At 39.8% G+C, this 25185-nt stretch overlaps 1 protein-coding gene across 1 annotated transcript in view; it reads left to right on the top strand.

Moving 5' to 3' along the window:
* The first annotated feature begins 492 nt into the window (after positions 1-492).
* LOC106092838 (formin-J) overlaps positions 493-25185 on the top strand; it is a 331170-nt gene continuing 306477 nt past the window's right edge. The window contains exon 1 of the mRNA XM_059370751.1: positions 493-1590. The gene's annotated coding sequence lies outside the window, so the exon portion shown is untranslated. The remainder of the gene's footprint in view (positions 1591-25185) is intronic.

Genomic DNA, 25185 nt, shown 5'->3' with positions numbered 1-25185 from the left:
GTATTAATTTTTAAAATATATTTAATTGTAATCAATTCCTGAGACATTATGTTTTTTGTCAAAGTTAGAATTTTTAAGTTTATATTCATTTAATTTCTTTCATTTTCCTTATTTCCTTTTAAAAAATAAAATCCCATTAAAAATGATGGCAACCATACTCAATTGGGCATAATAACTAACAAGCCAATAGCGATGACAAACTCCTAACGCACTCTGCTCTGTGGCGAAACAAGGCGGCAATGAAACACAGATCAACAGCATACAGAGCAAGCTCCAATTTAATGGGGAGAAACAGCTCTCCCCACACTAGACCAACATGAGAACATCGCCCAAACAACAACATCGAATGCAGAACAAACCAATAACACTCTCCGCACTTGGTGCTGTGTTGTTTTCTTTTGTTGTTGTTGCTTCAGTTTCATTTCCGATGGGCTACCGTGTGTCGGTTGGCCAGATAGCACAATCGATACAACTTTGTAAGTTCAGTTACTCACGAGCGGTCTTTTGGTTTAAACGTTTAACGGGAGTGCGCAAGCGTAATAAGCGGTCTCTTGAATTGAAGACGAAGAAGAAAAAAAACATAGAATAACAAACTAAAAAAATAATGTTATGTTTTTATTAGAAAAAAAAACATAAAGGCGATAACAATCAACAACTTAACCTAGAGTTACATCGAGTGGGATTATCGATAATCAAATAACAACCATACGAACAAACTCTCTAAACTGCAACAATAAAAAAAACGAAAGTGAAGAAAAACAATTTTGTGGTGTGTTTGATGTGTGTGTGTGTGAATATTTGATGGAGGATCAATATGAGCTGATGTGTGTTTGTGTGTTGACAAGAATCAAAGTGCAATTTCTGCTAGCCAATGAGTGTCTATGATTCAAAAAAAGAGCCTAAAACAAGTACAAATTTGGAACAAGTGGCAACACACTCATACAAAGAAACCAAAATTTAAATGTCAACCTAATTTTGTGTGAAAATTTTCTGCAAACCGCTACACAAACATAGAACGACAAAAAAAAAAAATCATACAACTTGGTGAAGACAACTGTTAATTGAGGTGATGAGTGTTAGTGTTGTTGTGAGTACAAATGTGTGCATCATGGTGTTTGCATGTGCCTGCTGCAGCCTTCGAAACTAAAGCTGCTGCAAAAGAATGAAATTACCAAAAAAATAAAAAAAAAATTGAATGTAAATTAAAAGCAAATTTGTTGCAATTTGCCGACAAACTATTCTGGTTTTCTGCGTGAGTTTCTATTCCATGCCATCGTTCCCAATAACGTTCTCAGTGTCACACAGTCAGTGAGTTAGTGAGCCTCTTTTTTTTTCCCAAGAAGTTTGGCGTCTAAGTGGATTTTGTCACAAATAAACGAAAATCAAGCCCACCACCACCTGTTTCCTGCTAATGTGCCTTGCTAACTTTGTTCTGTGTGTTTTTGGCAAATTTTCAATTTTAACATCAGTGCTGTTGCGGTGAATACCTGAGTGCTACACTCTTAATTCGAGGCCAAGAATAAAGGCGCGCGCGCATATTAGCATAGCGCAGCAGGCCTATCATATGGACGCACAAATGAAATGAACGTGGTAAGTTTTCAACGCCTTATTGTTTTTTTTTTTGTTATCAATATTAATGCAAACATAACATGTGTATGTATGTACGTACATACATAGGTTTAAAAGTATTCGTAAGCATGCACTTTGATTTGGTATAACGCATATGCTATGTAAAATGTTTAGATTTTTCGATCTAAAAAAAAATGGTGACTTAAGTATGGGTTGCCCAAAAAGTAATTGCGGATTTTTCATATAGTCGGCGTTGACAAATTTTTTCACAGCTTGTGACTCTGTAATTGCATTCTTTCCTCTGTCAGTTATCAGCTGTTACTTTTAGCTTGCTTTAGAAAAAAGTGTAAAAAAAGTATATTTCATTAAAGTTCATTCTAAGTTTTATTAAAAATGCATTTACTTTCTTTTAAAAAATCCGCAATTACTTTTTGGGCAACCCAACAGAACATACAAAGGCAGTTTCCAATTGGTGATGGGCTCATCATGGATTGTATCTTTAAAGGCCGAAACAGAATGAGCGCTTTGAGCTTTGTTTTTGAGTGTTGCGTTGCTAAAATGCAGCTCTGTACACAAATTCCAGGAAAGCAACGCGGAAAAGTACAAATATTTGCAACTTTGAGGCTTAAAAGCGAGCGTCATTCTGTGCTGCCACGCGTCAAAAGTGTTTTTAGTCATCAAAGTTGAAAATTATTTAACTTTTTCGAGTTGTTTATTTGATATTTAAGGGAAAAGCTTTTAACTATGAATGCATTTTGCTAAAATCTTACACAACTAAGCTTAGCTTCTACATACAAACAAGCTTTGTACTACTTTTAAAGATTCGAGACAAAGATTAGCTAGGTTAGGTTGAAAATAGGGTGCAGATATGAATCCGCCCCATGCCACTATGGACATACACCTAAGACAGTAATCGGCTTGTTGTGCGCTCTAAAAACTATAAAAAACAAGTAAAAGCGTGCTAAGTTCGGCCGGCCCGAATCTTATATACCCTCCACCATGGATCGCATTTGTCGAGTTGTTTTCCCGGCATCTCTTCTTAGGCTAAAAAGAATATAAGAAAAGAGTTGCTCTGCTATTAAAACGATATTAAGATATGGTCCTGTTCGGACCACAATTAAATTATATGTTGGAGACCTGTGTAAAATTTCAGCCAATTCGTATAAGAATTGCGCCCATTGGGGCTCACGAAGTAAAATAGAGAGAACGATTTATATGGGATCTGTATCGGGCTATAGACCGATTCAGAACATAATAAACACGTTTGTTGATGGTCATGAGAGGATCCGTCGTACAAAATTTCAGGCATATCGGATAATAATTGCGACCTCTAGGGGTCAAGAAGTCAAGATCCCAGATCGGTTTATATGGCAGCTATATCAGGTTATGAACCGATTTGAACCTTATTTGACACAGTTGTTGAAAGTAAAAATAAAATACGACATGGAAAATTTTAGCCAAATCGGATAGGAATTGCGCCCTCTAGAAGCTCAAGAAGTCAAATCCCCAGATCTGTTTATATGACAGCTATATCAGGTTATGGACCGATTTCAACCATACTTGGCACAGTTGTTGGATATCATGACGAAATACTTCGTGCAAAAACTCATTCAAATCGGATAAGAATTGTGCCCTCTAGAGGCTCAAGAAGTCAAGACCCAAGATCGGTTTATATGGGAGCTATATCAGGTTATGAACCGATTTAAACCATACTTGGCAAAGTTGTTAGGTATCATAACAAAACACGTCGTGCGAAATTCCATTCCAATCGGATAGGAATTGCGCCCTCTAGAAGCTCAAGAAGTCAAATCCCCAGATCTGTTTATATGACAGCTATATCAGGTTATGGACCGATTTCAACCATACTTGGCACAGTTGTTGGATATCATGACGAAATACTTCGTGCAAAAACTCATTCAAATCGGATAAGAATTGTGCCCTCTAGAGGCTCAAGAAGTCAAGACCCAAGATCGGTTTATATGGGAGCTATATCAGGTTATGAACCGATTTAAACCATACTTGGCAAAGTTGTTAGGTATCATAACAAAACACGTCGTGCAAAATTTCATTTCAATCGGATAAGAATTGCGCACTCTAGAGGCTCAAGAAGTCAAGACCCAAGATCGGTTTATATGGCAGCTATATCAGGTTATGGACCGATTTGAACTATACTTGGCACAGTTGTTAGATATCATAACAAAACACGTCGTGCAAAATTTCATTTCAATCGGATAAGAATTGCGCACTCTAGAGGCTCAAGAAGTCAAGACCCAAGATTGGTTTATATGGCAGCTATATCAAAACATGGACCGATATGACCCATTTACAATAATAACCGACCTACACTAATAAGAAGTATTTGTGCAAAATTTCAAGCGGCTAGCTTTACTCCTTCGGAAGTTAGCGTGCTTTCGACAGACAGACGGACGGACATGGCTAGATCGACATAAAATGTCGCGACGATCAAGAATATATATACTTTATGGGGTCTCAGACGAATATTTCGAGTAGTTACAAACAGAATGACGAAATTAGTATGCCCCCCATCTTATGGTGGAGGGTATAAAAATTTAAGTTAGGAATTCCGTGCTACTTACAAAATCCTTAATTGTTTTCAATACCACTCCCCTAAGCTGGTTCATGTCTGGTATTGTGTCTTCACCTAAGTGACAAAGGAAATACTCCAACGTCTCATCATCTCCCCCGCATACCCTACACATGCTATCACTTGCCTCACCGATTTTACATAAGTGAGCTCGCAGTCCTATGTGTCCCGTCATGATACCAATAGCTATACTGACCTCCTTCTTGCCTCCTTTCATTAAAAGCCTTGTCTTCTCATGATCTGGATCCCCCCCATAGGATTTTCGCCGTACTACCGACCTTTTCGCTGTTCCACAATGTTGCATGCGCATTCGTCGCTCACTCCTTTAACTCGGACTGCGTCGACCCATAAGGTTTCGGGTTAACCAAGTTTATTGACGGCAGTCCTCGGCCTTCAACGCCAAATCATCTGCCCTTCATTCCCCCTTACTCCGTTATGGCCCGGCACACAAACGAAGCGAATTTTGCCATCCTCAGAGATGGCGTTAATCTCCTTCTTACACTGCAAGACTGTTCGTGACCTTACCGTCCTGGTTGTTATTGCCCTTATGGCAGTTTTACTGTCGCTAAAGATGTTCACACTCGACGTCCTCGCGTTAACACAACACCACTTCACGCATTCCGTGATCGCCCGGATTTCCTCCTACAGGACCGTATTATGGTCAGGCAGTTTAAAATAGACCTTAATTCCTGGGTACTCAATATAGCCCCCAGGCCCACTCTGTCCTCTATCTTTGATCCATCCGTGTAACATGATCTTCCAGATGGCAATACTAGGGTTCCGTCTATCCAAGACTGTGCCGATGGCAGCAGTGCGTGGCAATCAACTTCATCTCAGGTTAATCTCAGGTTTCCGATCGGAAACCTCCTTTCCCTTCCTTTCATGTTTCCTATCGTCGCCTCGATTATACTACGATGGTATGAACTGCTTCCATCCTCAATCCATTCTCCCATCGCCTTAAGTCTCATAGCCGCAGTGGCTGCCTCACATTTAATCTGTATGTCAATGGTTCGGATATCTAGAACAGTCTCCAGTGCCCAGGTGGGTGTGTTCCTCATCGCTCCGCCTATGCCAAGACTACATGTTCTCTGAACCTGTTGTATGGTCCTTATGTTGCACTTTTTCTCCATAGCAGTCCACCAAACTACTGAGGCGTAAGTAAGTATTGGTCTAATCACGCTCCTGTAGAGCCAGTGGGCTATCCTCGGATTAAGACCCCATTTCGAGCCTACGGCCCGTCTGCATAGTGCCTAACGTCTGTGAGCCTTCTCAGTACGCTCCTGAATGTGACACATCCAATTCAGTTTCCAGTTCAAGATCACACCTAAGTATTTGACTTTGGTCCTCATCGCTCCGCCTATGCCAAGACAACATGTTTTCTGAACCTGTTGTATGGTCCTTATGTTGCACTTTTTCTCCACAGCAGTCCACCAAACTACTGAGGCGTAAGTAAGTATTGGTCTAATCACGCTCCTATAGAGCCAATGGACTTTCCTCGGATTTCGAGCCTTCGGCCCGTCTTCATAGTGCCTAACATTTGTGAGCCTTCTCAGTACGCTTCTGAATGTGACATTTCCAATTCAGTTTCCTGTCCAAGATCACACCTAAGTATTTGACCTTGCCAGATATCGAAATCATTTTATTGAGGAAACGCGGTGCGTTAAATTGGCCCACCTTCGGCTTCTTCGTGAACAGGCATATTTCAGTCTTCTCTGGGTAAACATTGAGACCTCTGGGTCTAGCCCAGTCATATGCCATATGTAAGACCCTTTCAGCCCTACCGCAAAGCTCGTTCGGATCCTTACCCCTTAGATGTATTGTAACATCGTCTGCGTAGCAGACGGGTTCAAATCCCTTCTCAGTCAGCATCCGTAATAGGTAATTTATGGTGGTCACCCATAGGAGTGGCGATAAAATGCCCCCCTGTGGTGTGCCCTGTGCCACTTTCTTCCCTATAATTATGCCATGCCACCTGTTGTTCCAGTCTCTAAGAACAGCGTCCACACGAGACTGGTCTAAGGATTAGATCAGTGTGTCGGTCTGCACATTGTTAAAAGCCCCCTTGATGTCAATGCATACCGCCAGGGTGTACGATTTGGCATCAACAGATTCTTCTATTTTATGCACAACCTATTGGAGGACAGTCTCCACCGACATTCCCTTGACATAGGCTTGCTGTTTGTATTTGAGCAGTTCGCTGGATGTCCTACCCTTTATCATGGTGTCCACAATACGTTCCATGGTTTTGAGTAGAAAGGACCTAAGGATTATGGGCCTGTAGGCCTTTGGTGTCGCATAACTTGCCTTGCCGGGCTTGGGTATAAACACCACCCTTGCCTCCTGCCAGACTTTCGGAGCGTAAGCAAGTCCTAGGCTCATTCTTCGAAAGCCTGGCAGAAGGCAAGTTTGGTGTTTATACCCAAGCCCGGGAAGGTACAAACACCACCCTTGCCTCCTTTCGCATAACTTGCCTTGCCGGCAAACTTAATTTAAAGATGATCAATTTTCTAACTTTTTAAGAAAACATTTCATTTGATGAAAAATATTTTTCTTCATGGCTTTCAGGGTCAAATTTCAGTCAAATCGGACGAGAATTGCGCTCTCTGGAGGCTCAAGAAGTCAAGACCCAAGATCGGTTTATATGGCAGCTATATCATAACATGGACCGAATTGAACCATATCTAGCTCTGTGGTTGCAAGGAATATCGAAACACCACGTGCGAAATTTCAGTCAAATCGCATGAGAATTGCTAAAAATTTTTTACGCATACTTCTTATCGATGAATTTCGTTGGGGATTGCAGATTTGCATATAACCCCCTTATAAACAGATTCCCAGTTTTGATTTCTTGAACCCCTAGAATCCTCAGTTTTCATCCAATTTGGCTAAAATTTGGCACACGGACTTTCGTTTAACTTCTAACTTCAATCGGTCTATAAACTGGTATAACCCCCATGTATGCTGATACCCGGATTTCACTGTTTGAGCCCCTAAAAGTCTTAGTTTTCATCCGATTTGGCTGAAGCTTGGCACTACGCCTTCTATTCTGACTTTCAACATCAATATCGAGTGTGATCCGAATCGGTCCATAAACTGATGTACCCCTCATATAAACCTACCTTTGGTTTTGACTTTTTGAGTCCTTAGATACCTCAATTGTCATCTAATTTGGAACAAAGACTACTGCTATGACTTCCAAAATGGTGGTGGGGGGCTTTGTGTTCGTTTATTTGTGACAAAATCCACAGGAAAATCACTATCGACTATTGTTGGCGAATTCAAACACCTCAAAGTGAGCAAAAGTTTTTTTTTATCTCACCATAAACTGCTATGATAATTGTGATAGCGTTGTCAAACACCACGATAGTGGTCCAATAAAACTGCAACAACACCTGAAATTGTTCGGGGAGTGAATATTTACAAAAATCACAATTTGCATGTAAATATTCAATTAAGGAACCGGGGCAAACGTTTCACATCAATCAATGAGTGCTGTCCGTTTCATGTTTAAGCTCCATAATAAGGGGACTTTTTAAAGCGGAGTTCGAACTGCATAACGCATTGCGACACCTTTGGAGAGAAGTTTTTACATGACACAGTACCTCACAAATGTCGCCAGTATTAAGAGGGGATAACATTTTTTTTTAATTTTTTCTGTTGTTCTCGCCAGGATTCGAAAACAGGTGTTTAGTGTCAAAGGTGGACATGCTAACCTCTGCGCTATGTTGGACTCTAGTGGAGACTTGAAATCAAAGAAATCTATGCCGTAGTGGCAATTGAGTGGCTATTTGCCAATACTGGTACGGTAGCCCCCCCACCCTGGCTACGTCCCTGGCACCGATATAAACCGAACCCCCGATTTAGCTTCTTGAACCCCTAGAAGCCTCAGTTGTTATCCGATTTGGATGAAATTCGGCACAAGGGCTTCAATTCTGACTTATTACATCATTGCCGAGTATGATCCGAATCGGTATATAAACTGATACAGCCCCCAAACAAATCGATCCCCGGATTTGGCTTCTTGAGCCCTATAGGCCTCAATTTTCATCCAATATGGCTGCCACATAGACTTCTGCTGTGACTTCAAACGTCAATGCCAAGTGTATGCGATTCCCACATCGATTTCCAAATTGCGACAGACGGACAAGCGGCACACAAAGATACACGAAATGACGGACATGGGTAATCCATAAACTTTTAGAAAAAAGTCTGCTGATAATAAGAGGAACTGTCTACTGATTGCAAGTAGTTTATTTTGCTGCTTCTATTGCAGTAGTTCTGCTGTTACCGAACTCGCCTCTCAATAAGTTAATTTTTACGCGTTATGTGTGGCATGTGGCACTGTCTAGTTGAAACCACATGTCATGCAAGTCAAGTTCTTGCATTTTGGGCAAAAAAAGTTTGATATCATCTCGCGATAGCACTCACCATTCAAAGTTACGTTGCGATTCGATCATCTTTGATGAAGTACGGTCCAATGATGCCACCAGCCCATAAACCGCACCAAACTGTGACTTTTTCTGGATGCATTGGTAGCTCTTGCAGTGCTTCTGACCGATCTTCACTCCGAAATCAATAAGTCTGTTTATTTGCGTACCCATTGAGCCAAAAATCAAACTGATCATAAAGTAGAATAAACGCGCGATGAGCTTGCTTATGCAAGCATTGTTCGTTTTATAAGACGATTCATGGTTAAATTATAGACCAAACTGAAGATGTTTGACAGTGAAACAAAACACGAAACGTGCTTGAGTTGTTAAAACCAGTGTTGCCAAAAAAATAATAGCTAAAAAATCTCTCTGTATATCCCAACAAAGACCATATTGAACGCGGATGTCAGAGGCCATGGTGAATACGAATTTCGGAGGGCCTAACACAGATCACTGTGCCAAATTTCGGTGAAATCTGGTAACAAACGCTGCTTTTATGGGCCCAAGGACCAAAATTGAGAAGCTATATCCTAATATAGACCAATTTCAACCATATAGACCGATCTCAACCATAGATCACTGTGCCAAATTTCATCGAAATCGATTCATAAATTCGCCTTTTATAGGCCCACCGATCGGGAGATCGGTATATATGGCAGCCAAGACCTTAAGACCATAAATGGGGAGATATATCTTAATCGTACTCGTTAGGAATGTCGAGGGGCCTAAGGATGAGAACAGAGTGAGTGCTGTTGTCGAGCGGAGCCGAGTCTATAACACAGTGAATGTGACAATCAGCTTTGAAAAATTTGAGATTTTCCCAAGAAATTGGGAAAACATCCAATTACACTAAATGGGCGTAAATTTCTTTATTTATATAATTTTGGAAAAAATTAACCTAAAACATCAAAAAACACGACTGCACGCTTAAAAGTAAACATCGGCAATTCAAACATGCCCGATAAATGCTTCGGAACTGTTTCCTCGCACTCAATCGGCTTTGCTCTCTGCTCTTCTCGACGCAAGCTTGTTTGTATTGAGTTTTATGTAACCAGTTTTATCGCACTGACAATCTTTATGGCATTGATAATCTCAGCTCCGTTGTCAGCGTGCACTCTGTTCGCACCCTAACGCATACTAAGTATGGCATTAATGCGCCTAGGATCTGAAATCAGCATATCGGTCTATATGGGGGCTATATCAAGATGTAGTACGACAAAGCCCATCATGGAACTTAACCTGCTTTGGAAAAAAAGAATCTCAGCCTATCGAGAAAAATAATCTCTGCGAAGTTTCAAAAAATTATCCCCATTTTTATACCCTCCACCGTAGGATGGAGGGTATACTATTTTCATCATTCTGTTTGTAACTACTCGAAATATTCGTCTGAGACCCCATAAAGTATATATATTCTTGATCGTCGTGACATTTTATGTCGATCTAGCCATGTCCGTCCGTCCGTCTGTCGAAATCACGCAAACTTTTGAAGGAGTAAAGCTAGCCGCTTGAAATTTTGCACAAATACTTTTTATTAGTGTAGGTCGGTTGGTATTGTAAAATGGCCAAATCGGTCCATGTTTTGATATAGCTGCCATATAATCCGATCATGGGTCTTGACGTCTTCAGCCTCTAGAGGGCGCATTTCTTATCCAATTTAGCTGAAATTTAGCACGAAGTGTTTTGGTATCACTTTCAACAACTACGCTAAGTATGGTTTAAATCGGTTTATGTTTTGTTATAGCTGCCATATAAACCGATCTTGGGTCTTGACTTCTTGAGCCTCTAGAGGGCGCAATTCTGATCCGATTTTATTAAAATTTTTTCACGTAGTGTTTTGGTATCACTTCCATCAACTAAGCTAAGTATGGTTTAAATCGGTTTATGTTTTGTTATAGCTGCCATATAAACCGATCTTGGGTCTTGACTTCTTGAGCCTCTAGAGGGCGCAATTCTCCTCCGATTTAACTGAAATTTTGCACGTAGTGTTTTGGTACCACTTTCAACAACTGTGCTAAGTATAATTCAAATCGGTTCATAATCTGGTGTAGCTGTCATATAAACCGATCTTGGGTCTTGACTTCTTGAGCCTCTAGAAGGCGCAATTCTTATCCGATATCATCCTTATCCGATATCCGGTATCACTTCCAACAACTATGCTAAGTAGTTTATCCGATATCTGGTAGTACTTCCAACAACTACGCCAAGTATTGTTTACATCGGTCCATGTTTTGATATGGCTGCCATATATACCGATCTTGGGTCTTGACTTCTTGAGCCTCTAGAGGGCGCATTTCTCGTCCAATTTAACTGAAATTTGGCACGTAGTGTTTTGGTAGCACTTTCAACAACTACGCTTAGTATAATTCAAATCGGTTCATAATCTGGTGTAGCTGCCATATAAACCGATCTTGGGTCTTGAATTCTTGAGCCTCTAGAGGGCGCGATTCTCATCCGATATCATCCTTATCCGATATCCGCTATCACTTCCAACAACTACGCTAAGCATTTTATCTGATATCCGGTATCACTTCCAACAACTACGCTAAGTATGGTCCATGTTTTGATATAGCTGCCATATAAACCGATCTTGGGTATTGACTTCTTGAGCCTCTAGAGGGCGCATTTCTTATCCAATTTGGCTGAAATTTTGCACGTAGTGTCTTTGTATCACTTCCAACAACTACGCTAAGAATGATTCAAATCGGTTCAGAAGCTGGTATAGCTGTCATATAAACCGATCTTGGATCTTGACTTCTTGAGCCTCTAGAGGGCGCAATTCTCATCGGATTTGGCTGAAATTTTGCGCAACGGCTTCTCTCATTCTTTCAACATACGTGTCTAATATGATATGAATCGATCAATAGCTTGATACACCTCCCATATAAACCGATCTCCCGATTTTGCTTCTTGAGCCCCTACAAAGCGCAATTCTTATCCTACTGAACTGAAATATTACACAATAACTTCTACAATGATTAGCATTCATTTATGGTCCGAATCGGACTATGACATGATATAGCTTCAATAGCATAACAGTTCTTATTCAATATTCTATGTTTGTCTAAAAAGAGATACCGCGCATAGAACTCGACAAATGCGATCAATGGTGAAGGGTATATAAGATTCGGTCCGGCCGAATTAAGCACGCTCTTACTTGTTAGACTTGATATTTTCTCTTTTAGCCAGACTTCTATTTAAACTCTTAACTGAGGAACGTGTATCAGTTGTCACCATATGGTCCGATTTGGTCTGTTCAAGAACTTAGCCTGCATGTAGCATATAGACATATCTGTGCCACATTTCAGCTTAATATCTCAATTTTTGAAGGTAGAAACGTTATTACAGCAGATGGACGGACAGACGGACAGCCATATGGACATTGTAAAACCATTTTAGAATTTTCTCATTTCAACTGTTGTATGTCACACCTATCCCTTAAGTAAAATATGCCATATTTTTACGTTTCAAAAGGCTTCAGGTTTAAAAAGACCAAATCGCAAAATATCTATAATAGGTGTTAAATTCATGCCAAATATGTGGGATGCTTTGAAATGAAATTAACACAATTTCTTAAGTCAAATCGCGCCTTATAAAGCATCAGCAAATTAATTGAAATCACACACATGGGCGAGCACGAAACACTTATATGAATGTAGTGGAAAAAAAGAAAACGCTTGGACTTGCTGCCATAATTAAACTTTTACTTGCTCTTACATGCAATTTAATTTATCCCAATTATTGCTTTTCATACCAATATGTGATGACATTCACAATGAAATGGGAATTGAAGTGCGAGCAGCATAGGCGTTCAGGGGATATGTCTTTATTTTAAAAGAGAGAAAAAACACCATGCAACTATAAAAGAAATTTAAACAATATTAACAAGCAAATGCGCGGATACCCATCACCTGGGGTATATATGTAAACCACCTTTCATTAAAATCCGGTGAAAAATGCATTATTTATGCTCCCACATGGTCTGATGTGGACCAAATTCGGCACGGACATGGAGTGGTCTAATAAATACAAGCCACTGTTCAGTTTTGTTTCAACATTGGTCTTTTTGGCAGCTATATACAAATATATACCGATTTGCACCATATAGGAGACGGATGTCGAAAAGCCTAACATAAGCCACTGTGTCAAATTTCAGCGAAATCGGATAACAAATGCGCCTTTAATGGAGCCAAGACCTTTAATCGGGAGAACGGTCTATATGGCAGCTATATCCAAATATGAACCGATCTGGGTCATATTCAAGAAAGATAGCGAGGGGTCTAACACAACTCACTGTCCTTAATTTCGACGGGCAAAAAATCTGCCTTGTATGGACCCAAGACCTTAAATGGAAAGATCGGCCTATATGCCAGCTATATCCAAATCTGACCCGATCTGGGCAAAACTGAAGAAGGATGTCGAGTGGCTTAACACAACTCAGGGTCTCAAATTTCAGCAAAATTGTATAATAAATGTGGCGTTCATGGTCCTAAGACCTTAAATCGGCACATCGGTGAAGACTATATCAAGATATAGTCCGATATAGCCCATATTCGAACTTAGCCTGCCTATAGAAAAAAAGTATGTGTGCAAAATTTCCGCTCAATATCTCTGTTTTTCCAGACTGTAGTTTGATTTCAACAGCAAGATTTCATCAGCCAAATCAGATAGGAAACGCGCCCCCTAGAGGCTCCAGAAGTCGAGATACGAGGAGGCCACCATAAGGCAGAGGTTAGCATGTCCGTCATGACGCTGAACGCCTGGGTTCAAATCCTGGCGAGACCATCAGAAAAAAAATTTTCAACGGTGGTTTTCCCCTCCTAATGCTGCCAACATTTGTGAGGTACTATGCCATGTAAAGCTTCTCTCCAAAGAGATGTCGCACTGCAGCATGCCGTTTGGACTCGGCTAAAAAAAAGAGGCCGCTTATCATTGAGCTTAAACTTGGATTAGACTACACTCATTGATATGTGAGAAGATGGCCCCGGTTCCTTAGTGGAATGTTCATGGCAAAATTTGCAATTTGCTGGTTTGAACTGATTTGTAAAATTCTTGGCATAGTTGGCCAAATCAGATAAGAATGGCGCCCTCTAGCGGCTCAAGAAGTGATGATCCGAGATCGGTTTGTATGGCAGTTGTATCAGGTTATGATTTGATTTAGACAATTTTTGACAAAGTTATTGATAAACAAAACAAAACGCCTGCTGCAAAATTTCATTCAAGTCAAATATGGATTGCGCCCTCTAGAGGCTCAAAATGGCATGTCCCTCTGGAGGCTCAAGAAGTCGAGGTCGGTTTATATGGCACCTATATCAGGTTATGAACCGATGTGGGCCATTCTTGGCACAGTTACCAGAAGTCAGAAGAGAATACCTCATGAAATTTTAGCCACATCAAATACGAATTGCGCCCTCTAGAGGCGCAAGAAGTCAAGAGCCGAGATCTTTTCATATTACAGCTATATCAGGTTTGAACTGATTTGTACCATTCTTGGCGCAGTTATAGGAAGTCCTAATGGAATAACTCATATCAAATTTCAGCCAAGTCTGATAAGAATTGCGCCCTCTAGAGGCTCAAGAAGTGAAAATCCGAGATCGGTTCGTTTTGCAGCTATATCAGGTTGTGATCTGATTTAGACACTTCTTGATACACCTATAGATAAACAAAATAAAACGTCTCCTGCTAAATTTCATCCAAGTCAAATATGAATTGCGCCCTCTAGAGGCTCAGATCCGAGATCTGTTTATATGGCAGCTACTTTAGGTTATGAACCGATGTAGACCATTCTTGAAACACTTATTGAAAAACAAAATACCTCATGCAAAATTTCAACCAAGTCGGATAAGAAATGCGCCCTCTAGAGGCTCAAGAAGTCAAGTCCCTCTGGAGGCTCAAGAAGTCAAGATCGGTTTATATGGCACCCATGTAAGGTTATGAATCAATGTGGGCCATTCTTGGCAATGTTATTTGAAGTCAGAACCTTAAACCTCATGCGAAATTTCAAATCAGGTTAGAATAGCGCCCTCTGGAGGCTCAAGAAGTCAAGATACGAGATCGGTTTATACGAGAGCCATATCAGGTTATGAAAAGATTTAGACCATTCATGGTACAGTTATTGGAAGAATACATCATACTAAATTTTAACAAAGTCGCATAAGAAAAGCCAGAACAAAACATCTCATGCGAAAGTACAGCCAAATCGAATAAGACTTGCTCCCTCTAGAGACTCAAGAAGTCTAGAACCGAGATCGGGTTTCTTGGCATGCGAAATTTTAATCAAATCGGATAAAAAGTGCGCCCTCTAGAGACTCAAGCAGTCAAGAGCCGGGATTGGTTTATATGCCAGCTAAAACGAAACATGGACCGATATGGCCCATTTACCATGCCAACAGACCTACACTTGTAGGAGGTAATGCAAATTTGCCTTTGAACATACCATTTAGGAACAGAGGCAAACTTCTCACATGTCAATGAATGCTGTCCGATTCATGTTTAAGCTCAATGATAAGGGGCCTCCTTTTTATAGTCGAGTCCAAACGGCGTGTCACAGAGCAACACCTTCTTGGGGAGAAGTTTTTATAAGGCAAAGTACCTCACAAATGTCTCCAGCATTAGGAGGGTTTTCCAGCCACCATTTGGAGAGATTCGAACCCAGGTGTTCAGCGAGCATGTTAACCGCTGGCCTCCGATAACAGTAAGTATTTGTGCCAAATTTCGAGAGTCTAGCTTTACTGCTTCGGAAGAAGACTGACGGACAGGCGGACAGTCATGACTAAATCGACTCAGAATGTGAAGGGAATGACGAATATACAGTGGCACAGAAAAGGCTACACACCCCCTCAAAATCACATTCTAAAAAACGAAATTTTTATACGAAAAAGTTTTTCCGAAAAATGTCAAATGTTGGTAAAACTGTTCACCATGGTCATCTGTGTTATAATTAGTTAACGTTTTTTTTTAGTTGTATTATATCCTCAGTACACAACGAAAAAGGTATTTACACTTTTCGGTGCCACTGTATGTACTTTGTTGGGTTTCAGACCAATATTTCGATATGTTGCAAACGGATTGAAGAAATTAGTACAACCCCATTCTATGGTAGTGCATATAAAAGTTTTAAATATATAGACGAGTAAAAGACATTTTTTCCAGAACATTTTTCCCCTCATCCCACGGTACGCCATGCGTTCTCGGCCATAAAAAGAAAGCCCCATAACAAAAACATGCTTTCGACAACACTCATTGAAATGAAAGAAGTCTGCCCGCAGTTTGTTAATGGAAAATTTTGATTTCGATAAAAATTTTCTACTATTGGGTTGCCCAAAAAGTAATTGCGGATTTTTTAAAAGAAAGTAAATGTATTTTTAATAAAACTTAGAATGAACTTTAATCAAATATACTTTTTTTACACTTTTTTTCTAAAGCAAGCTAAAAGTAACAGCTGATAACTGACAGAAGAAAGAATGCAATTACAGAGTCACAAGCTGTGAAAAAATTTGTCAACGCCGACTTTATGAAAAATCCGCAATTACTTTTTGGGCAATGTTTGGCCGATAAATGCTTTCTGGACCACTGTGCGTTCCATTAATCAGTTCATATCTATCACAGAAATGTTATTTTGTTGTTCTTGCAGAGAATGAAAATCTATGCACCACGATGGCATGCTAATAATGCCTCAAGGTGTTGGATAATCGACCTTTTGGAAAGCCAATGTAGCGTAGTGTAATCATAGTTTGTGACATCCAAACATTCAGACGGAATGAATTCAATCGAAATGTTGGACAACACTTCAGTTTCACTCAAAGGTTATGATGGTGTTGCCAACTACAGCATTGAATCGTTTCAGTGTCAAATAGGGTTGCCAAGTTAAAGCGTTTTTACAACTAGATGCAAAAGGATATGAATATTATAGGCAAATTTAAGCCGACTAGTAGCTGAGAGTCATAAGTTCGATTCCAATCCAGGACTTTGTTGCTTGGCTATTGTGGCATAACAAGGATACAACTTGTCTCAGACTATAACTATAAACCGACATCAACTGTAAACACAAAATCACGACCCTTAATATTGGAAAAAAATGCTATTCAGCTTTTGGAGTAACAGGTGTTTTCCCTTTTTATATTGAAATTTTTTAAAATTTCAAAAACAACCACGGCAACCCTTGCACACACACATCGAAATTTTTGCTTGTGAGTGTTGGTAAATTTGTAGTTTTTTCATTATTTCTAAAAAAAAACGTGTATTTCCTTTTTGGAAACAGAAGAAAACAACAACAATGGCAGCACGAGAAAATCACAATGAGATTACATTATGGACAGTTGCAGAAAGTTTTTTTTGTTTGTTTTCAAAGTGATCTTGTATTGTTTTCATTTGGTTTTTTGGGCTTTTTGGTTGACAGACGTACGACATCGCATGAATTGACTGAATTGACTGAAAACAACTCGAGAGTAGATCTTCCTTATTTGGCAATTGACTTTGGCTGGTATTTGTTGTTGTGTGTGTGTGTAGATATAAATGGATGTATAAGACGCAATGTACTACATTCACATATGGCTTTGTATGTGAGTGGAAACTTTTCAAATGTATGGAGTACAATTTTAACAAAATACAAATACAAAACGAAAAAAAATTGGTCAATAGTTTAACAAAAAATAAATAAAATATTTATACGTTATTCTATTTCAGTGTTTTTTGGTATTCTACCTGGAAGAAATATATAAGTTCAAGATCGAATGGAAAATCTGTGGGAAAATAATTGAAACAATAATTTTTTTTTTGTAGCCACCGTCGAAGGATCGAAATATCCATTTCCGACCCTACAAAGTGCATATACTTTTGATCAGCGTAAACATCCAGGACGATCTAGCCATGTCCGCCCGTCTATCTGTTGAAATCACGCTACAGTCTTTAAAACTAGAGATATTGAGCTGAAACTTTGCACAGATTCTTTTTTTTTTGTCCATAAGCAGGTTAAGTTCGAAGATGGGCTATATTGGACTATACCTTGATATAGCCCTCATATAAACCGATCCGTCGACTTAGGGTCTTGGGCCCTTTAAGTCACATTTACTATCTGATTTTGCTGAAATTTTAGTTAGTCAGTTGTGTGAGGTTAGTCGACACCCTTCTTCAATTTGACTGAAATCGGTCCAGATTTAGATATAGCCGCCATATAGACCGATGTCTTGATTTAGGGTCTAGGGCCCATAAAAGGCGCATTTATTATCCGATTTTGCCATAATTTGGGACAGTGATTTGTGTTAGGCCCTTCGATATCCTTCTTCAATTTGGCCCAGATCGGTCCATATTTGGATATAGCTGCCATATAGACCTATCTTCCTATTTAAGGTTTTGGACCCATAAAAGGCGCATTTATTGTCCGATTTCGCAGAAATTTGGGACAGTGAGTTTTGATTAGGCCCTTCAACATTCTTCTTCAATTTGGCTCAGATCGGAATAGATTTGGATATAGCTGCCATATAGATCGATCCGCCGATTTAGGGTCTTAGGCCCATAAAAGCCACATTCATTGTCCGATTTTGCTGAAATTTGGGACAGTTGGTTGTGTTAGGTCAGTCGACATCCTTCTCCAATTTGGCCCAGATCGGTCCAGGTTTGGATATAGCTGCCATATAGACCGATCTCTCGATTTAGGGTCTTAGGCCCATAAAAGCCATATTCATTGTCCGATTTTGCTGAAATTTGGGACAGTTGGTTGTGTTAGGCCCTTCGATTTTCTTCTTCAATTTGGCCCAGATCGGTTCAGATTTGGCTATAGCTGCCATATAGACCGATCTCTCGATTTAAAATCTTGGTCCCATAAAAAGCACATTTATAAACTGATTTCGCTGAAATTGGACACAGTGACCTTTGTTAGGCATCCGTGTCGTATATGGAACTTCGGAAAAAATTAAAAGCGGTGGTTGTCCTATCTAAATGCTGGCGACATTTGCGAGGTACCATACCATGCGTGGTCTTGTAAAAAATTAGCCCCAAAGAGGTGTCGCACTGCGGCACGCCGTTTTAACTCGGCTATAAAAATTGTCCCTTATCGTTGATAAACTGTGAAAAGTTTGTCCCTGCTCTGTTCCTGGGCAAATTTGTACTCTACTCCCAAATGATTGTTAGAGTGGAAAAAATTTCGAACTATTCGCATTACCAATCTCCGAGATCTAGCATTATTGAAATTAGGGTAATGAGAAGTGCTTTTAGGGCAGAAATTTCGATTCAAATATGGATATCAAATTCGTGTCCACTCCCAAATCTCGTGAACCCCATATTGTCATGGTCGGTAAGTATGAACCGTTTGAAGGGTGTATCGGGGCTGGGGAGGCCACTGGCACTTTGTCCTGAAATAAGATACCAAATTCGTTCTTTACTCCCAAATACCGTTGATTTGAGCTCCATATTGATATAGTCGGAAATAAAGTTCAGTTTAAGGGTGATTTAGAGCGCAGCCCCAAAATTGGATATCAAATTCGTTTTCTACTCTCAAATACCTTTCATTTGAGTCCCATATTGCCATAATGGGTCAATTAATGTATTCGACGTATTTTTAGGAGGAAAAGAGCCACTTTGACTTGAACGCAAACTTTAATGTCATATCTTTAATCTACTTCCAAATATCTTTCATTTGAATCCTATGTAGCCATAGTCGGCTGATATGCCTATTTGGGGCTATTTGGGCGTGAGGCGACCTTCCATTATTTAGACCTAATTGATAGCAACGTCGAATATATCTGATTAGAGGAGTATTGGGGTTAGTGTGGCCCCTATTGTACCCATCAGCCCATTTTTGGTTTTGGGGGGCAGCCACCATCCGATATCTAAAAATTATATAAAAATTATTATTCTACGAAACAAACAAACCAGATTTGTAATCTACTCCCGAACACCTTCCATGTAAGCCCCATATTGATATGGACCATATTTTGGGGTTAGGGCGACTTCCTGGGTACTTGGACCCTATTTTATTAATACCATATTCGTATTCTTCTCTTCAATACCTTTCATTTGATATCCATATTGTCTTTATCGGTCCACTTGTGATTTTGGGTGGTATTTTTGGGTTAACGGGGAGGGTCCGCCCCCTTCCGATATCAACATATTATAAAGCATATTTCTTCTTCCTGACCATATCCCTTATATACTCCCGAATACCTTTCATTTGAGTCCCATATTGTCATGATCGTCCAAAAAACCTATTTTAGGGGGTTTTGGGGTCTGAGCGGCCCCCCAGTTACTTGGAGCCAATTTTTAATATGAAATTCATACTCTACTCCTGAATACCTTTCGTTTGAGTACCATATTGTCCCGATCGGTCCACTTTTATTTTTGGGTAGTACTTTTGGGGTAAGGGGGAGGGTCCACCCCCCTCCCGATATCACTAAATTATATAGCCTATGTTTCCTTCCAGACCAGCCCACACAATCTGCGAAAATTTCAAGGTAATCGGTTCAGCCGTATTTGAGTCTATACGGAACAAACAAACACAAAACAAAAGATTAACACACAGGGGATGTCCCCTATACATGCAGTGCATTGCATTTAAAATTTCCGGAGATCGTAGGTAGTGCGAAAGATATTCGCGGGAACTCGATTCCACATTCGTATTGTTCTGGTAAAAAACGAGTTTTCACGGTGTTCGGCAGGGTTCGGCCAACTTGCAAATGGCGAATCTCGTTACTTCAGGGATAACAAGTAAAAGCGTGCTAAGTTCGGTCGGGCCGAAACTTGGGAACACACCACCATTCTTGTATACAAACTCAATTTAGTTGAAGGGCACAATTTTATCCTACATACCAAACTATGATGAGGAGACCGGTTTATATGGGGCTGTATCAGGTTGTATGAGTCTAATTTTAGCAGCTTCCCGGGGCTCAAGAAGTCAAATCGTGAGATCGGGTTATATGGAAGCTATACCAGGTTCTTGACCGTTTTGGACCATACTTAACATAGTTGTTGGAAGTCATAACAGAACACCATGTGCATAATTTCAGCCAAATCGGATGAAAATTGCAGCTTCCAAGGGCTCAAGATGTCAAATCGGCAAATCGGGTTATGTGGGAGCTATACCAAGTTCTTCACCAATTTGGACCGTACCTCGCACAGTTGTTAAAAGTCATAACAGAACACTATGTGAAAAATTTCAGCCAAATCGGACAAAAATTGCGCTCCCAAAGGGTCAAGGAGTAAAATCGCGAGATCGGTTTCTATGGGAGCTATATCCAAATCTTAATCGATATGGGCCATTTGCAATCCCCAACGATCTACATCAATATTAAGTATCAATGCAAAATTTCGACCTCTATCGAGATTTCGACAGACGGACGTATGTGGCTAGATCGACTCAAAACGTCGAGACGGTCAAAAATATTTATACTCTATGGGGTCCTAGATCAATTTTTCAAGGTGTTACAAACGGAATGACTGGGCTCGTATACTCCCATCTTATGGTGGTGGGTATAAAAAGACGTATCTCTCTGGAGCAAAAACCATGATAGTTGTCGATAAAACAACATCACGCTGCCAACATTGCGACGGTGCTCAAGGGAAACAATAAAATTGAATACCCTACCATCGTCGATCAACACCATCTCTCTCTAGTGAATCCGGTGAATCGGGACCCCGAATCGTTTATGTAACAACAACACACTGGGTCTTACCTGCAACACTGGCTCTAACCTGCATTTAAATTTACTCTGTTCAGTCGACCCCACTCTGAAATGGTCTGCAAGTCTCGGCAGAGTGTATCATTCATAATCCGCCTGCTGTCTTCAATTTCTTGAAGACTCGGCCTATGGTCGAAAACAAATGAGTAGACCGGATTCGAAGTCTGACCCAAAAGATCGTCAATGAAAATAAGGAAAAGGTAGGGAGAATAAACAGAGCCTTGTGGTACACTTGCGGTCAAATTCTATTCAATGGATAAGAGTCCATCTATAACAACTCGTATGGTGAGATCTCAAAGAAAGCTTGATATAAATCGAACAAAGTGAGTATAAATCCAACGAAGTTAGTATAAAGCGAACTAAGTTTGACAAAAGTGTACCGTGCCAGATCCTATGAAATGCCTTAGAGCCACTACATAACTCACACCAAACTGGTGGATGGAATGAACCCAACATTCCGACAGAAATGCCACCAGGTCTCCCGTGGAGCGATTTCTACGGAACCCATACTGCTGGTCTCTTGGAAAGCGCAGAGCATATCGCTATTGGTCTGTTATTCGGCTGAACGTTCGCAACTTTCCAACACGCCCTTAAAACACCCGCACGTTAAGCAAACCTTGCTTACCGTGTTTTGTTGTAATGGACGAGCAAGCATCGAAGAACACTGAACACTTAGACAGGACAAGTTTTGATATACCATGCGAGCCCGGGGGGGTTTATTTACTTTTTACTTGTTTCATAGTAATTTCTTAAAGTTTTCCGGGTGATGGGCTACTTACGCCCAACTCATCTTTTTATCGTTCTACATGTGAACTCGTGGCACATTTTAGCTCACCAGGTGACAGCGCGGGAAGGTTTTTGAGATGAAGGTAGACCAAGATAAGCCCATTTTCAAAACATGATTTATGTTTTTTGACTTATGGCGTTCCAATGGAATATACAAGTATAACATATACGTACGTAAGCAAGTCCGCCTATGACGCTGAACGCCTGGGTTCGAATCCTGGCGTGACCATCAGAAATCAAATTTTCAGCGGTGGTTTTCCCCTCCTAATGCTGGCGACATTTCTGAGGTACTATGCCATGTAAAACTTCTCTCCAAAGAGGTGTCGCTCTGCGGCTCGCCGTTCGGACTCGGCTATAAAAAGGAGGCCCCTTATCATTGAGCTTAAACTTGAATCGGGCTGCACTCATTGATATGTGAGAAGTTTGCCCCTGTTCCTTAGTGGAATGTTCATGGGCAGAATTTGCAATTTGCACCATATACGTACAGAGACTATTGAAACATTGATTATAACTCACTACTTTGTGAAATTGGCACCGTTGAGTGGCAGAAGCTTTATGGCGTGACTTGCGTAGATGAACAGACTGCATTTCTTCAACGTAATGTGAGTCCGAATTTCGACAAATGTGTTCCGATGAATTCGAATGGGAATCAGTGATTTGATAATGATATTAAAGTATTGATACGTAAAAGAGATTGAGCGTACTCCCGATGGAAGGAGTTTTAGAACACCTGAACTCTTTAATGATTACAAGCGTGCGAGGAATCAGACCACTTCCTGTATAAAGACGAAGTAAAGTTCAAGAGGCTTGGAACACGAAATCTACTTGGAGACATATTAAGTCAATTGGAATAGGAAGTGATAATGCATCAATTGATGGACATGATGATTTAGATGAGATTAATAGGAGTTTCTTGAACATATCTTTTGCTGAGCCAAACGTACATAGTAGTAACAACACCTCACCAGACCTTCGTTTTGATGCTGAGCGTTTTGAACAAAGCGATATCGTTAGCGCTGTAGAATCGATTAAGTTTAATGCCATTGGTTCCGGTGGTATTGGCCCAAGATTTTTTAGGATAGTTCTACCCTTTATTCTTCCATATATGCGCCATCTTTTTAACAATATTATTTTAAGGAATTGCTATCCACAGTCTTAGGAACGGGCATGGATAGTCCCAATACCAAAGAATAACCAGGAGTTTAACCAGGACAATAGCAATACTTCCATACGTCTCTTAAATATTTGAGACTCTAGTCAACCGGAAAATATCAGAATATATTACGAATAATTCGCTGCTAACAGATTTTCAATCTGGTTTTCGGCCAAAGCACAGTTGCACTACTGCACTTTTGAAAGTAGTTGAAGATGTAAGGAGTGATATTGACAGCGATAAAGTTAACTTTCTTGTTCTTTTAGATCATTCGAAAGCATTTGATTCCATTGATCCCAATATACTTTGCCTTAAACTGAAACATTTATTTAAATTTTCTAAAAGAACAACGAATCTTATATATTCCTATCTTTCGAATAGAAGCCAATCGGTATGTGTTGATAGCCGGTATTCCAGTTATCTTCCAGTTTCAAGAGATGTTCCACAGGGGTCTGTATTGGGCCCTCACCTTTTCTCCTTATATAGCAATTACCTTCCTGGACAGTTGCGCAACTGTGGCATTCATATGTATGCCGACGACGTACAGCTGTATATGAGCTCCTTACCGGAGAGGCTGATCGATGGCGTACTTCGACTTAATAATGACTTGGATAGGATAAACACATGGGCGAAAGCCAATGGACTACTTTTAAATCCAACAAAGCCAAAGTGCCTTGTAATTGCTAGGAATCGGTTGACAATGCCGCCCAATCTTGATGTGGCAATTGCTGGAGCCCCAATTGAGATTGTTTCATCTGCAAGAAACCTTGGTTTGGAGTTTGATGATAGCCTTTCATGGAAGAATCATGTCAGTATGACTGCGGGCAGGACCTACGGCGTTTTACGAAACTTATTGGGTTGCCCAAAAAGTAATTGCGGATTTTTTAAAAGAAAGTAAATGCATTTTTAATAAAACTTAGAATGAACTTTAATCAAATATACTTTTTTTACACTTTTTTTCTAAAACAAGCTAAAAGTAACAGCTGATAACTGACAAAAGAAAGATTGCAATTACAGAGTCACAAGCTGTGAAAAAATTTGTCAACGCCGACTATATGAAAAATCCGCAATTACTTATTGGGCAACCCAATATATATGAATCGACAGGGGTATACTGTCAATAAGAATGCTTTTGGCTAGGACATTTATTCTGCCGAAACTATTATACTCTTGCGGGGTTTTTTACGGTTGTTATGTAACTCATAGGAATAAAAGATAAATTTTTAGTTTGCGCAGAAGAGACCGGGCATCTGACTTTGCCAGACAAGTATGTGGTGTCTCATTAAACTCGTACCTTAAGATACGCTCGTTGCAAATGATCCACAAGATAATAAATACCAATGAGCCGTCATATCTGGCTTCTGTATTGCGTTTGGCCTAAACTTTAATCGCTCTCATTGATATGTGAAAAGTTTGCCTCTGTTCCTTAGTGGAATGTGCCTTGGGCAAAATTTGCCTTTTACTAATCGCCCTACTTTAACCTATACACTTGCTATGTTTTGAGCATCTTTTGGAAAAGTCTTTGGAAGTCAGTAAAAAGGACTTCGACCTCATCGTTTCTTATCAGATTTTGAACATAAATTTCTACTGATAACGAATCGTTTACTTCGAATTGATACTGTGGATTCTCTCATAATTTATTTATGTTGAAACGAAAATCTATTGCATATCCAAATACGAACATTGTACATAGAGGAACTTTTTAGGTTGTTTAAATTTTTGGACAATGTTAAAACCCACTTATTTCAATAGAAAGACATCTTTTTTAAAATTAAATTTTTTTGGTAAAAGTTTAAAATTGACAATTAAATATTTATGCCTCTTTTCAAGAGGGAATTTTTTTAATGACATATAATAATTGATTTAACTTTAAATAGTTACACAACAAGTCATTTGAATGTGGGTGAATAGAGAAATTGAGTTGTAACCATAAATGGATGGTATGAAGTGAATTAGTGTTTTTTGTAATGAGTA

Source organism: Stomoxys calcitrans, chromosome 1, assembly GCF_963082655.1.
Source record: "Stomoxys calcitrans chromosome 1, idStoCalc2.1, whole genome shotgun sequence".
Taxonomy (NCBI): Eukaryota; Metazoa; Arthropoda; class Insecta; order Diptera; family Muscidae; genus Stomoxys; species Stomoxys calcitrans.
Note: the sequence above shows the minus strand (reverse complement) of the source record. Positions and strands in the feature narration are given on the sequence as shown.